This window comes from Lepisosteus oculatus, unplaced genomic scaffold, assembly GCF_040954835.1.
Source record: "Lepisosteus oculatus isolate fLepOcu1 unplaced genomic scaffold, fLepOcu1.hap2 HAP2_SCAFFOLD_45, whole genome shotgun sequence".
NCBI lineage: Eukaryota > Metazoa > Chordata > Actinopteri > Semionotiformes > Lepisosteidae > Lepisosteus > Lepisosteus oculatus.
In genome coordinates, this window is record NW_027167988.1 from 596544 (window position 1) to 612500 (window position 15957).

The 15957-nt window shown below is 43.1% G+C and overlaps 1 non-coding gene across 1 annotated transcript; it reads left to right on the top strand.

The window, feature by feature from the left end:
* The first annotated feature begins 44 nt into the window (after nt 1-44).
* trnat-agu (transfer RNA threonine (anticodon AGU)) lies at nt 45-118 on the top strand. The gene has a single exon. It is a non-coding gene; the product is annotated as a tRNA-Thr (tRNA).
* Nucleotides 119-15957: the final 15839 nt, after the last annotated feature.

Consider the following 15957-nt stretch of genomic DNA (forward strand, 5'->3'; position numbering starts at 1 on the left):
CTGAGTGGTGTGTCCAAGTGGCTGCAAAAGGACAGCACTCCCGGGGCGCCGTGGCTTAGTTGGTTAAAGCGCCTGCCTAGTAAACAGAAGATCCTGGGTTCGAATCCCAGCGGTGCCTTCTTTGTTGTGTCTTCTCGAACAGAACTGGTCCTTACAGACAACCGCCTACGGCTAGACTTAATTAAATGCAAGTATTCATTTCCTGTCTTTAACGCGACTTGTTTTTCTTAAAATGGATGCAACTTGCAAAACATGAAATACAAGCCTTGCTAATCAGCGCTAGCGGCTGGCAAAAAAAAAAGAAGTCAGCAATGTTTTTTTCTTTAACCTTAACCCTGCTAATGGAGAAGAGTTAAACGACCGAGTCTATGCAGCTTAAACGATGCGCAAGTCGGGTTCTTAGCTGAAAGGGTGGTAAATCACACTCACCCCAGTCCTTAATCTTTTAAAGAGGATACAAAATTGAACCTAGTCGCCACATCACATACATCCTGTTCAATGATAAAAAGGTAACATCTATCCTCGCTCCAGAGTAAATCTCACGTTGAGGGCATCTTTTTTTTCACTTTACCGTGAGTCGGGCTCGGCTGCACAGAGGAGAGAGCAGACCAATGAGGTCACAGGGACAGGGGAGTCACACGCTGGCGGTTTGAATACGCGGAAGATCACTGAGGGATCCACAGTATGTGGACCCTCCGTTCGCCATCAGTCCGCACTCCGGACTCTGAATCCTGCCATCTGAGTTAAGATCTCAGCGGAACCTGAGGCACAGTTCCTTCTTAAAACGTAATCTGGTGAGCATTTCTAGAATCGCACTTGTATAGATGCAGCCTTTAATGTGTTGCTAGGTTAAAATTGATGACTTCTTGTATTTCAGTAGGCAACTGCCCTCTTGATTTTGGATTTAATCTCTTTATTACAGGGGCGCTTTTATGAAGACAGAGTCATGTTCAGGTACTTTGTTTGATGGAGGAAGCTTATTTCGGACTCTGTGATCTGCTCACCTGGAAAGGTCTGCTGTACTACTACAAGAGAGAAGTAGAGTCTGGAAGAAGGGACAATTTTATGATGCTTTGGAAGATAATGTTTTTTTTTTCTTATACTGAAAATGAAAAGTAGTTGTTTCTATATGGACTCAGTCTTTGGAATTTGTATATTTATATATTTCAGTGAACCCTCAGCCATTCCTTCTGTATTGTAATTCAATTTCTCTTTTAAAATTCCTTCCCCACTTCTAGGACCTGCAGTTGCTGAACTCCACAATGGCTTCTATTGGAAAGTCTGTGACTGAGACCAAGTAAGTGTTCACTTTTTTATGAAACCATTATTTATTTTGGAGCAATGAGCAATTCTTATATAAATGCAATAAAATCATTATGCTCAAACTATGAGAGAGAATTTTAAGGATAATTTAAGAAATCAGTCTTAGCTTGTTTCTATACACAGATGGTATTATTTATTTTCAAAGGAAACCCGCGAGGATTCCCCTGGTGTGCAAGATGTGCCTGAATACTTTTGATCAGCTTCCTGCTCACTTCAAGAGAGCGTGTATGAAGCATGCCACGGCAGAAGAGATCGGGATGGCCTCTCAACAGACGAGGGAGTACATGATGAATCACCTGAAGAACGGGGTCATTGTGGATTACCACAGAATAGAGATCAAAGGACACTTTGTGGACTTGAAATACAAAGAAAATCTTGTTCTATGGTACAAGATAAATACAAAACTTAAGCTTTTATTTTAATTAGATTTATTTATAAAGCATAAGCAATCATTTATTACATTAATATATGTGAAAATAACATTTTAGTATCATACGTTTAGTATATTTAGTTCCTAATGCTGAAAGAAATGATCATAGAACATGACATCTAACCTTACCTGCGGTGTTTTTAATCCCTATTGCTCAATGCACGGTGAAAGCATTGCATACATATGTCTGACAATGAGGAATGGGCCCCTGAGACAGTCATTTGCCTGTTTCACAAATGATCGTATTTTACTAGAGATTCTGTTTGGGATTCAGATGTGCATTCTGACAGCAATCCCTTTCAATAAATGATACGTTCTGGATGAGGTCAAAGGTGTTGGAACACTGTATTTAGGATGTGTTTGCAGTGATTGTGTGTCTTCTGCTTCAACGCAGTGATATATAGACGTGCTCCTGTAATTTATTGGTACAAGCCCAGGGCAGTGAGCAGTCTGAGGATTTATTTCCAGACGGCATAGAGCAGTGAAGCAGTGAAGTAGTGCAACACACTGGATCATTATATTGTTAGAATCTATTCTACTTAAATTATTACATTATACACAATTTGAGTTCATTTTAAAAAGTAAAAGGTAATGAAAGGAATGCATTTTCGTAAGAAAGATAATACCGATATGCATGTGATAATCTTCCTTATATCATGTAGTGCGTCATTTGGACACTTTGTGGGATTGAAATACAAAGAAAACCATGTTATATGGTACAAGATAAATACAAAACTTAAGCTTTTATTTTAATTAGATTTGTTTATAAAGCATAAGCAATCATTTATTACATCGCTTCTTGAATTAAATCTTTTGACAAGAGGTAAGACTTCTATTTTACATTTAAACCCATGTTTAGCTGTGTTTTTTAGATTTAACTGAACCAATTTCTGTGTGTGATAATGTCCTTGAATTCTGACAACATCACACTAAATTACATGATATAAAACAGCTAATGTTTCTAGAGATAAAGTTTCTGGGATGCTTCTAATTACTTTTTATTACCAGGGACAGTTTAATTCACCTTGTACAGTACTGAAAGACCAAGATGCTTTTTTCTAAAGTTATTTAACATTTTATAGAACTTTGTCTACTATGGCAACATGATGAGCTTGGTGAAACTTGGAAAAATACTGCTTGGACACTTATCTTAAGATAAAGATAGGATAAAGGTTTATCTTTTGCACCTACCTGACCCCCAGGGAAGGTCAATGCTTTCTAAGTTGATGGTTCCCTACAGTAGACTGTACCTTATCTTCAAAGGTAATGTATATTGACCCAAATCAGTTTTGGACTCCAACCTACTGACGAAATGGAGCCTATCCTTTTTTCAGGATTTTAGCATCATACGTTTGGTATATTTAGTCCCTAATGATGAAAGAAATGATCATAGAACATTTGGACACTTTGTGGGCTTGAAATACAAAGAAAATCATGTTCTATGGTACAAGATAAATACAAAACTTAAGCTTTTATTTTAATTAGATTTATTTATAAAGCATAAGCAATCATTTATTACATTAATATATGTGTGTAGCGGCGAGGCTTATTAATAAGGCAGAATTAAGTGTTCTGAGCCTTTCCAAATGAGGCCCCATTTCTCTGTTCATCTCTGTGGTGCAGCCACAGAGAGACTATTCATGCAGGGTGATTTAAGGTCCTAGGACAGCTCCCAAAGGGGGATGCACTTAGCTAAGCCTTTCTATCATGATCAATGGTCATCCATTGGCGCCTATCTGTCTAGGGAGTGCCAGTTGGACATCTGGACTGCATTACTAAGTGTCAGGCCTAAGTGACTCATATCTCACCTTGATCAATCAATCAGGGACTGGTAGGGCCGAGTAACCCACGTGGGACTCTGATGCCCATGGAACTTTCAGCCAATCAATGAGCTGAAGTTCCTCCAGGTAAAAACAGGCAACACAGAGAGCCTGTGAGATTCAGTAAGATTCAGAAGGGAGGATTGAGAGGATTCTGTGGATGGTTTTCTTACATTATTTGGCGTCCCTGGGTGGGCGTGGCAAGACTGAAATGAGTCAACCAAGCGGAATAATTCAATATAAAACGCCGCGGGTTTCATACACAACAATACGGTGTGCTGAAAGCCGAAAGAAAAAAAAGTTCCCCTTGCTCTTTAAGCAGTGCTTGATTGTTTTGTGATCTTTTGCGATCTACCGGGTTGATTGCATACTTGATCTTGTGGTTTTCATGGTAAAACTGTTTCGTACTTAAAAGTAATACTCTTTAAGTTTAACGATGGTTGCTAAAAGGTCTGAATTCGAGTCGCTATTAAGCACTCTCTCTAGCAGCGACAGGTCTGACCACGATCTCTTCCATATCTCCGTCAGCGGAGAAGCTAGAAGGATAAATCTCCATTCTCTGAGAGAGCTAGCGAAGGACATAGAGAGATTTGACCCCGCAGTGTCAAAGAATAATATCGAGAGTTATATTCAGGACCTCAGGTATACCCTGCAGTATCTGCCAAACGCCACAGAACAGGAGAAAGTGTTTCTGGTCAGGAAAACTACCAGCAGAGCTGTACATGAGTGGATGGCTAGGCAGATGAAAGAAGTCTGTAATGATTTTGAGCAGCTTTGTCAAGCACTTATCGAAGAATACAGTGCGTTTATTGACCCGACTGCTGCGATAGCCGCCGCTCTTAACATTAAGCACAAGAGAGCAGAGTCCCCTCGCGAATATTACGAGAGACTTAGACGAACTTATTTTGCAGGGCGAAATGATGAGGGTTGCGAAGAGAACACACATTTCAAGGGTTTATTCATTGCGAATCTCCACCCGTCAGTCAGAAAGATGATCTTAATGCATACAGATGCACAGACCATGAAAATGACTGATATTAAGAGATTCGTGCAGAAAGCCTGGGAGTATGATGTCCAAAGTCGCTCTGAGCAAAAAGCTGTTAAAGTGACTGTGTTTGCCGTCAGAGCCAGCAGGGTTAATTCCCCCCTGCTCGAAGGAGCACAGGCTCCTGAGCTGGCTAAGCCCCGTTCCAAAGCATGCACACAGGACCACACCCAGCGTCCTAAGTGCCATGAGAACACCGGGGGAGGGAAAGGGCTAGATAAAGCTGAACAAAAGGATTCAGTAGCCACCCGCCTGGCCAGGCTTGAACAAGCTTTATTAGGACAGGGACAACCGCTCCCCAAGGCTGCCGGAAGCGTGAATGAGCTGATACTCTCCACTGGAGGAGGCGGAGACCCGCCCCCTCTCCCTCCCTCAGTCTATCTGATTGAGCAGAAGGGTTCCTGCCTGGATGAATTCAGCCACTCCCAAGTGAGTGCTGACTCCACCCCTGAAGTCACAGAGCAGGCAGTAAAACACAGAGGAAAAGCAAGAAGCTTTTACCTCAAGGCTGCCATGGGAGATGTCTTACACTGTGAGACACTGATTGACACTGAGGTTGAAAGGTGTTTGATGTCACACGGCAAGCTCAAACGGGTTGAAAAAGAAAAGGGCATGCGACTCAGAGAGGAACCTTTGGTGGATCACCAGAAAGGCAAAGTGTGGAAACAGGTCAAGGCTCCTAAGCCTTCTGTACAGAAGGAAAGGGGGGCCAAGAGGCAGACTGTGCTCACACAGTGCCCACCGAACACAGAAGCCTATGTGGAGATTCCTTCTGTTCCCTCTGGACAAGAAATAAAAATATTTCCTTGTTCCCCGGATATACAGGGAAGTCGTGTCCCGGCCAAGGTCCCAACAGCCTCCATGCCACAGGAGCGGTGCTCCAAGCAGCCGCCTGATCCACCAGGTAAAGCACACACCTTTTACATCCCTAAAGAGGAGCAGATCTCCCCACCTGGCGATGAAAAGGAGCTTTCCCTGTGCACCCTGGCACCCAAGAGGGGTCAGGAACACCACCCTGCAGTGGTGGAAGGGATCCAGATGGCAGGAGAGCAGGTTGGTGATGTAGCCCTCACCCTTAGCCCTGAGAGGTCCTCTATTAGTAAGGATCTGCTTGAGCAGCTGTCACAGGGCCACCGCCAGGTGCCCCTGGTGCAACATTCACAGGTTAGACAGGAGGTCCAGCTGGACGCTGAGACTACTGCGCTGTGGACACACCTGATCCCAGATGCCGATTCCCTCTGCTGTGACCCAGGGAACCTGCAGTCAGGTAACATTATTTCTCACAACTACCAGGTAGTGAGTGAGACTGACCTGATTGTTCCTGCCTCAACGGCAGGGTTGCCAACACACCCAGTCCCCCAGAAGGGACAGGGAATGAAAGCCGAGCCGGTTTTCTTACAGCCACCAGCTCAGTCTGTCAGTCTGAGTCTGACCAACAGTGGTTCAGCCAGACTGGAGCTGGATGGTCAAGTCACCCGCCTGCCAGTGCAGGACATCGCAAAGAGGGGTGTCAGAATCCCCGCCTGCACTGACATGGGCCTGGTGAGTGATAGTAAGTTCAAAGACAGTGAACTAGCTATCCCAGTGCTGGGGCAGCTCCCTGAACCCCTAGCAAGGGAAGGGGGGAGCGAGCAGGTGTCCTACACCCACGCCCAGCGAACGATTGTAAACATGCCGATAGAGGGATTCCTCAATCAGGAAGTGTGCAGGGTGGACCTGAACAGTGAGAATGGGGTAACAATCCCAGATCACTCAGGTGCTCCAGATGACCACTCAGCCGAGGGTCAGGCATGCTCTACCGCTGCACCACCCCCTGCAGGGTTCCTAGAGCACAGGCATGAACAAATCGAAAAAGCAGATGCCCTGGAAAAGGAGGAGCAGCATCAGCAGCTGCGTCAGATCTCCCCATATTTCCAGGATGTTGGTGCCCAAGATGCCACAGGGCATACTGAGAAAGACACCATGTACACGCTGCGCCAGCTTAGAAAGGCGACAGTCACTCAGAAGGAGATGACTGGGATCAGCCACCCGAAAAGACTTTTGGGAGGACTGATTGCTGCCGCCACTGTTGCACGTTTGCTTTTTTCTGGTAGGTTTGTGTGCTACTGGCACTCTCACCCTGACTGCCCCAAGAAGGCAGGGGTCAGAGATGCCGGAGGGTAGTGACAGACTGTATCGACAGCAGCAAAAGTTGGAAAGCTTAGGGAAAACCCTACAGGCAATTTCCTATGCAACAGGGTTAAACCTTATTCCCCAACCAGTGGACATGATTGTTGGTGTTATACAGTGGGTTTATGCTTGTGTGCAACAGGCCAGAATGTTGACACAAGACCTATTAAGGGAGCTTAGTGCCACTGTAGCTAGTCTAACCACGGCACGATTCCCAACCCACTTGATTCCACTCTTCTCAGTAGAGGAGTATGTGACATTAACCCCATCGCTCATAGCTCACCCAGAAGGCAATCCAAGATTGAATTTGGTTCCAAATCTTGAGATGGGTATGGCTACCAAAGCTATCCATTGGCTGTGTCTAAACGATTCACCAATGAAGGGTGTAAAGCTACTAACGAGCAGAGGGAGGTTAATGAACCCCATGAAGAGCAGGTAGGAAGTAAATGGCTGGTCAGCACACCACATTTAACTGACACTATGACTTGTGACAGGCATGATACAGCTACCACAATGCAGCTACCTAATCAAACAGTTTTCCTGCAAGTTCCCGAGGAGGCCATAGTACAGCATGGTAACTTAACACTGTACGGTCTGGAACCAGACAACATAAGACCAAACTTGAGGTCATGGATGCCTTCAGGTGCCACACTATTGAATTGGATAGAAATCCAAGAAACAGTAAGCCCTGAAGAGGTACAGGTAGTTAGTTTGCTTTAATGGAACAAACCTCCAAACCACCCAAGCAGATACCCAACACAGGTGTTGTGGTTTATCGCGGGGCTGGGAACAGGAACTGTTGTTATTGTAACACTGCTGCTGGGAAGCTGGATCATGACTGACAGTGTACTCTGAATGCTGTACTCTTGCATCAAAATGTAATCTGGGTAGCATGAATGAGTCAAAGGTAGCATGTCAAAAGAAAGGAAGTGATTTCTCCCCAAATATGTACTACAGAGGTATCAGATATTGACAGTGAACTTCCTGATCTGTAATTCCTAGACTTAGATAATGTCTCCTACCGTGTTTATACATACTCCAGATGTTATTCATCCTGTTTGTATCCAACGCTGGTTCCGGTATGAATTCTCGAGGAGTAATGTGGATATTTAAGATTAATGTTCTAATGGCAAGGGACATCACTTAACTCTGTTTTGTTTTGAAGGCAACAACGCCTCAGGACCTCATGACCTTCAAAAAGGGGGGATATGTAGCGGCGAGGCTTATTAATAAGGCAGAATTAAGTGTTCTGAGCCTTCCCAAATGAGGCCCCATTTCTCTGTTCATCTCTGTGGTGCAGCCACAGAGAAACTGTTCTGCAGGGTGATTTAAGGTCCTAGGACAGCTCCCAAAGGGGGATGCACTTAGCTAAGCCTGGCTATCATGATCAATGGTCATCCATTGGCGCCTATCTGTCTAGGGAGTGCCAGTTGGACATCTGGACTGCATTACTAAGTGTCAGGACTAAGTGACTCATATCTCACCTTGATCAATCAATCAGGGACTGGTAGGGCCGAGTAACCCACGTGGGACTCTGATGCCCATGGAACTTTCAGCCAATCAATGAGCTGAAGTTCCTCCAGGTAAAAACAGGCAACACAGAGAGCCTGTGAGATTCAGTAAGATTCAGAAGGGAGGATTCAGAGGATTCTGTGGACAATTCTAAAGGGAATTCAAAGGAGAATTCCAGGGCAGGACGGCCCAGGAGCAGAAGGCTCCCAAGGGCAGGACATTCTCGCAGCGCGCCTCCTGACCATCCTGAGACTCAGCCCGGACAACCACGGAACGGCCAGTGTGTACGAGTGCCAGAACTTTCCTTTGTTCTAAGAGTCTAGAGCGGAGGTTGCCAGAGAATAACCAGAGGATCCACCCGAGGTTAGCACCAGCAGCAGGCCTTGTGAACAGGTCGGAACTGTGGACAGCTGAATCACTATTCAGAACTAGCTCTTCATCAGAAACGAACCGGTCCTCTTCCTGACTTGCTGGGACCCACAGTCATCTTTTCTCCTGTGCACAAACTTTGCTAGTTAAAGCCAACAGTGAGCATCAGCAGTGCAGCGTCGCAAGCCGCACAGCACAGCCTGGCACGGAGCCAGAGAGCGCGGATTGGACAGCAACAGCCTGCAACTGTTTCTTTGTGCCCGCAGGAAGATCTGAATCCCCAAAGATTGGATGAGTATTCAACTTCAATGCATTACAGCTCGAGAATTCAATTGTTATCCCAACCAGTTGATATCAATTTAATTCCTAAGAGTTATGTACTTGTTTGAGTATCTAATGTAGAAGTTATAACCAAGTTCATTAACGAAACGGTCTTAATGAATGATATACTGAACGTATGTCCTCTTGATATGTGTAACACTTCGTAACTGACTGAATATATATCTTTTGTATTCTGATAACCCTCTTGATAAGATCTGTTAGGTTTACATGCATATTTTATGTATTAATAAATGTATCCTCGTGTATTAGTACCTGTGTGTGCGCGTTGTTTGAGTTATGTCACATGGTTGGATTCTAAAGCTATCAAAAGAATCAACTTTGTGATTTACTGCTACAATTAATAATTGTCTCAGTAAATGCCCAAACCCTACAGAACTGGTGCCTTCAGAGACCCCCTACATTTAATTTTGCTATGGCAACATTACATATTTGGCGTCCCTGAGCCGGTTTTCTTACATGTGAAAATAACATTTTAGCATCATATTATTACATACAGGTCTCTAGCTTCAACACAGTGATATATATATATACTCAGTGATTTATTGGTACATGCCCAGGTCAATAATCAGAATGAGGATTTATTTCCAGACGGGCTACAGGTAGTGTTGTGAAATACTTCAACACACTGGATCGCAGATTTAGACCCCCTGCACTCTTACTCCTTAAAAACCAAAGAAATGAAGATATGTAGCAATTACATTGCAACAGGGCTGACAGTGACTTAATGCTTATACTAGTGGACTTCTGGTACCTTTAGGGTACGGTGTTCCCTGAAGGGCTCTCAAACCCCGCATTTCAGATGCCTAGCTGTTTCGCTGATGTGTTGCACCTCAGAATCACTTTTAAACCTTACCTCTGGTATCTTTAATCCCTATTGCTCAACGCATGGTGAAAGTATTGCATAAATGTGTCTGAAAATGAGCAATGGGCACCTGAGAGACTCATTTGCCTGTTTCACAAATGATCATATTTGACTAGAGATTCTGTTTGGGATTCAGTTGTGCATTCTGACAGCAATCGCTTTCAAAAAACGATACATTCTGGATGAGGTCAAGGTGCAGGAACACTGTATTTAGGATGTGTTTGCACTTATTCTGTGTCTCTAGCTTCAAAACAGCGATATATGTATATGCTCACTGATTTTTTGGTACATGCCCAGGGCAATAATCATTATGAGGATTTATTTCCATATGTGCTAGAGGTAGTGTTGTGAAATTCTTCAACACACTGGATCGCAGGTTTAAACCCCCTGCACTCTTACTCCTTAAATACCAACAAATGCAGATATGTAGCAATCATATTGTAGCGGACACTCATTTGCCTGTTTCACAAATGATCATATTTTACTAGAGATTCTGTTTGGGATACGGATGTGCATTCTGACAACAATCTCTTTCAAAAAATGATTTTACCTTATCGCAGCTTTGCCCTTCTTGCCTCTTTGGAAAATATCTCCATCTTGTGGTCGTTGTTGGTAATGTCTAGACAATATCTCCATCTTGTGGTCGTTGTTGGTAATGTCTTCTTATGCCCTTTTTTATTTTAATTCTCTATTAGTTGATTCTAGTATCTCTACAATGGAGCTGAAAATTTTCCAGAAAGTGGTTGCAAGCCCGATATCATGCGAAGAAACTTCAGGATTCGGGGATCAGTCAATGGATTTTCTTCAAAGTTGGATTTTTGCACTCTGTGGACCAAGAGATGTTGTTCTATAATGTTTTTTTTTTCAAATTTAAAAATATCATTTTTTCATGGAGCTTTGAATGGGATGGATTCACCCTCTTTTAGCCAGGACAGAGCTCCAGGAGCCTGGGTAGGATTCTAGCTTTCTCCCCTTGCAGGCACCTGGCACAGAAGACAATATTTTTTTCCTTAAAATCTTTTTTTTGTGTGTTCCTTGTTGTTCCAAACTTAATTTTAATCACTTTTAATTAGAGATTTTATTAAAAATAGTGCAATAAATGACTAATTTCACAAAAATTAATGTAATATAAAACGGATGTTTTCAACTTTATTGTAGTGTTTTAGAAACTAATATGTCTTCCAAAATGGTTGTTTTTCACTCCTATGAATGAAAACTGTTGTTATATGATGTTTTTTTTTTCAAATTTTAAATGATCATTTTTTCATGGAGCTTTGAAGGGGATGGATTCACCCTCCTTTAGCCAGGACAGAACTCCAGGAGCCTGGGTAGGATTCTAGCTTTCTCCCCTTGCAGGCACCTGGCACAGAAGACATCATTTTTTTCCTTAAAATCTTTTTTTTTGTGTTCCTTGTTGCTCCAAACTTAATTCTATTCACTTTTAATTAGAGATTATATTAAAAATAGTGCAATAAATGACTAATTTCACTAAAAATACTAAAAGTAATATAAAACGGATGTTTTTAACTTTATTGTAGTGTTTTAGAAACTAATATGTCTTCAAAAATGGTTATTTTTCACTCCTAGGAATGAAAGCTGTTGTTATATGATGTTTATTTTCAAATTTTGAAAAAGCAAAGGATTCTAGCTTTCTCCCCTTGCAGGCATCGGACACAGAGAACCTCATGGTTTTCCTAAAAATCATTTTTTATGTTCCCTGGTGTTCCAAACTTAGTTTTAATCAATTTTAATTTGTTATGTTACAAACAGGGTAATAAAGTCTTAATTGGACTATAACTAATGTCATATTGTCTGCTACAAAACTGATATTTTCAGCTCTATTGTAGAGATTCTAGAATCAACTAATAAAGAATTGAAATAAAAAAGGGCATAAGAAGACATTACCAACAACGACCACATGATGGAGATATTGTCTAGACATTACCAACAACGACCACAAGATGGAGATATTGTCTAAACATTACCAACAACGACCACAAGATGGAGATATTTTCCAAAGAGGCAAGAGGGGCAAAGCTGCGATAAGGTAAAATCATTTTTTGAAAGAGATTGTTGTCAGAATGCACATCCGTATCCCAAACAGAATCTCTAGTAAAATATGATCATTTGTGAAACAGGCAAATGAGTGTCCGCTACAATATGATTGCTACATATCTGCATTTGTTGGTATTTAAGGAGTAAGAGTGCAGGTTTAAACCTGCGATCCAGTGTGTTGAAGAATTTCACAACACTACCTCTAGCACATATGGAAATAAATCCTCATAATGATTATTGCCCTGGGCATGTACCAAAAAATCAGTGAGCATATATATATATATCACTGGGTTGAAGCTAGAAACACAGAATAACTGCAAACACATCCTAAATACAGTGTTCCAGCACCTTTGACCTCATCCAGAACGTATCATTTCTTGAAAGGGATTGCTGTCCGAATGCACATCTGAATCCCAAACAGAATCTCTAGTAAAATACGATCATTTGTGAAACAGGCAAATGACTGTCTCAGGGACCCATTTCTCATTGTCAGACACATGTATGCAATGCTTTCACTGTGCATTGAGCAATAGGGATCAAAAGCAGAATGGAAACAGACATGGAAACCAACAAGGATGGGATTTGAACCCATGCGTGCAAAGCACAATGAACTAGCAATCCATCGCCTTAACCACTCGGCCACCTCGTCAACAAAACTGGGCTGTCCCAACTGGGTTGGCGCGCTCCAGATGATCTTTTTCTTTTTTTTCCCTCGTACTCGAGGGTCATTTTCCTGTTCCACATGCGATTTCAAAATTTTCCTTGGGAGATGTCAAGCCAGCAAGCCACTGCTGTGGTTCAGTGGCCAGCGTGGAGTTCAGTGGCCCTGTTGTACACAGAAAGCACATTGAGCTCCTTGGACATGAAAAGTTCCAGATAAAAGCCATTTGTCATCCTTTCTCTTGGTGTCGATGTTGCTATTGTATGTAAAGGTGGCAACTTGCTCAGCGAGCAGGCGGAGCACACACCGAATGCAGATGTGTCTGAGTGGTGTGTCCAAGTGGCTGCAAAAGGACAGCACTCCCGGGGCGCTGTGGCTTAGTTGGTTAAAGCGCCTGTCTAGTAAACAGGAGACCCTGGGTCTGAATCCCAGTGGATAACTGCCTATGGCTAGACTTAATTAAATGCAAGTATTCATTTCCTGTCTTTAACATGACTTGTTTTTCTTAAAATGGATGCAACTTGCAAAACATGAAATACAAACCTTGCTAATCAGCGCTAGCAGCTGGCAAAAAAAAAAGAAGTCAGCAATGTTTTTTTTCTTTAACCTTAACCCTGCTAATGGAGAAGAGTTAAACGACCGAGTCTATGCAGCTTAAACGGTGCGCACGTCGGGTTCTTAGCTGAAAGGGTGGTAAATCACGCTCACCCCAGTCCTTAATCTTTTAAACAGGATACAAAATTGAACCTAGTCGCCACATCACATACATCCTGTTCAATGATAAAAAGGTAACATCTATCCTCGCTCCAGAGTAAATCTCACGTTGAGGGCATATTTTTTTTTCACTTTACCGTGAATCGGGCTCGGCTGCACAGAGGAGAGAGCAGAGCAATGAGGTCACGGGGACAGGGGAGTCACACGCTGGCGGTTTGAATACGCGGAAGATCACTGAGGGATCCACAGTATGTGGACCCTCCGTGCGCAATCAGTCCGCACTCCGGACTCTGAATCCTGCCATCCGAGTTAAGATCTCGGCAGAACCTGAAGCGCAGTTCCTTCTTAAAACGTAATCTGGTGAGCATTTCTAGAATCGTACTTGTATAGATGCAGCCTTTAATGTGTTGCTAGGTTAAAATTGATGACTTCTTGTATTTCAGTAGGCAACTGCCCTCTTGATTTCAGATTGAATTTCTTTATTACAGGGGCGCTTTTATGATGACAGAGTCATGTTCAGGTACTTTGCTTGATGGAGGAAGCTCATTTCGGACTCTGTAATCTGCTCACCTGGAAAGGTCTGCTGTACTACTACAAGAGAGAAGTAGAGTCTGGAAGAAGGGACAATTTTATGATGCTTTGGAAGGTAGTTTTTTTTTTCTTTGAAATCGAAATGAATCAGAATATCAGAGCAAAAGACAAACTCTTGGTTTGGTTTAAAGAGATATGGTTTTAAAACAGACAAAATGTAGAAAACAGGTGTTTCTCACTTTTGGAAAAGAATGGACCGGGGGTATTTTACTAGTTGCAGTGCTGAGCTCACCGGGTTGCAGTCCTGCAGTGTTGCACCAGGGTCAGTGGTGCAATGGATAACACATCTGACTACGGATCAGGAGATTGTAGGTTCGACTTCTGCCTGGCTCGGGTCGTTTTTAAACGCATCAGGCTACTCCCTAAGTAGCCTGTGCTACTTACTGTATTGTAATCGTACCCAGTAAGAGATTTCCTTCATGTAAATGAACTGCACCTGACAGCTTTAGAAAAACACCTGGGCTCAGTACGGTGCTGAGAGCTCAGCGTTGCTGTTGTTCTAATTAGCACGCACTGCATCGGCTATGAACCCGAACTTTTCAATTATTCCGATCAGTAAGTCAACACGTAGTCCACATGAAAGGTAGAAATATTCTCTTGTCTGTCTCTTGTTTGTATAGAACTGAATGTCCCTGACAATGTACTGTTAGTTTTAATTGAAGAACGGCATTTGTGTTCAAATATACCAGACAAGTTTACGTAACTGCTCATGCGACACTCAGTTGTAATTAGTCAAGAAATAAAGTCGAACAACAGCTGCGGGTTTGATTCTGAACGTATGAGATTGCAGCGCCTTTTACTTCCATTGACAAATGATAGAGATTCGAAGAGAGATCCTTCAGACCAACAAGCAAACCCACGGCTATTTCGGTTTTCTATCTAGGCAACGTTGGTGTCTGCAATAGCATACATGAAAGCGTGATGCAATTTCTGTGGCTACATTTGTTGCACATCATGCACAGTAAGAGTATTTCTAACACCAAATAAAAAGTCAACAATTAGCGATCACGCCTTCTCCTCAGTTAACCCACTGAAACCCTTGCTGTTAACAGTTCTTTAATGCGTGCTTTACGAGCACCTACATATCGTGTCGGTTCTTTCAGCTTTATTCATTAGGTTTTCAAAGGCATAAGTAGAGCACCAGAGGTGCGAACGCAGAATGTGTGGTAATCTGAAGAACTGCTTTCCATGGCAGCGGGTCCAAGCGATTTAGCATTTTTATAGTACCGGGAAAGGAGAAGCGGCACTTTGCCTTTGCCGCGCAGGCACAAGGCGACGTGCGGCAGACGCCGGAGTCGGCAAGTTCCGAACCTGCGCGGGGAAGCCCCAACGCATTTCGAGTCCATCGCCTTAACCACTCGGCCATGACAAAAGCGAGCTCGCTGCCGCCGCATTCCTCCTATGATCTAACACGGAGTGCGAAGTCGCTGCGGAAAACTTTTTAAAGTCGCTCTCCGTTAAAAAAAAAAATACCTTTCACAAGATTCGTGCCGGCAGACAGACACGCCTCAGAGGGTTTAAGGCTGGCTTCACGTTCAAATGATAAAGTCCCCCAGTCCGGATGTCAAAATGCAACTTTGGCAGACAGAAAAAACATCAACAAACCACAAATGTGGAAAAGGATTTTACAAGCTGCACCACACTGCACTTTCCAAAGCATTTACATTCGTGTTAGACGCAGGAATTGCCTTTGATTAGCGCGCTTACGAACGCCATGGAAAACGAAACAAAACTAAAGCCCTCAGCTCCTGCACTTGATTATAATGCCGTTACGTGTCGAAGCAGGAATTTACGTCATCCTACCACTGCAACACGGGGAATAGAGGGAAATGAGAACAATCTACGAATTGTCTCTAAACAGTCCCTACAGTTGTAAGACGCCTGGAAGCGTGCACCCCCATCATTAATCTTTGCGCATCTGTGCAAGGTAAACTCTGGAGCAGTCTCTGAAACGGCTCAAAGGAAACACGTGATTGATTCCATGTGCATCTGGGGTTCATTTCTTATTTACATTTAATTCAAGGGAAAGGCTTGGGTCAGTTTCAGACGGCCTCCAACAGCGAG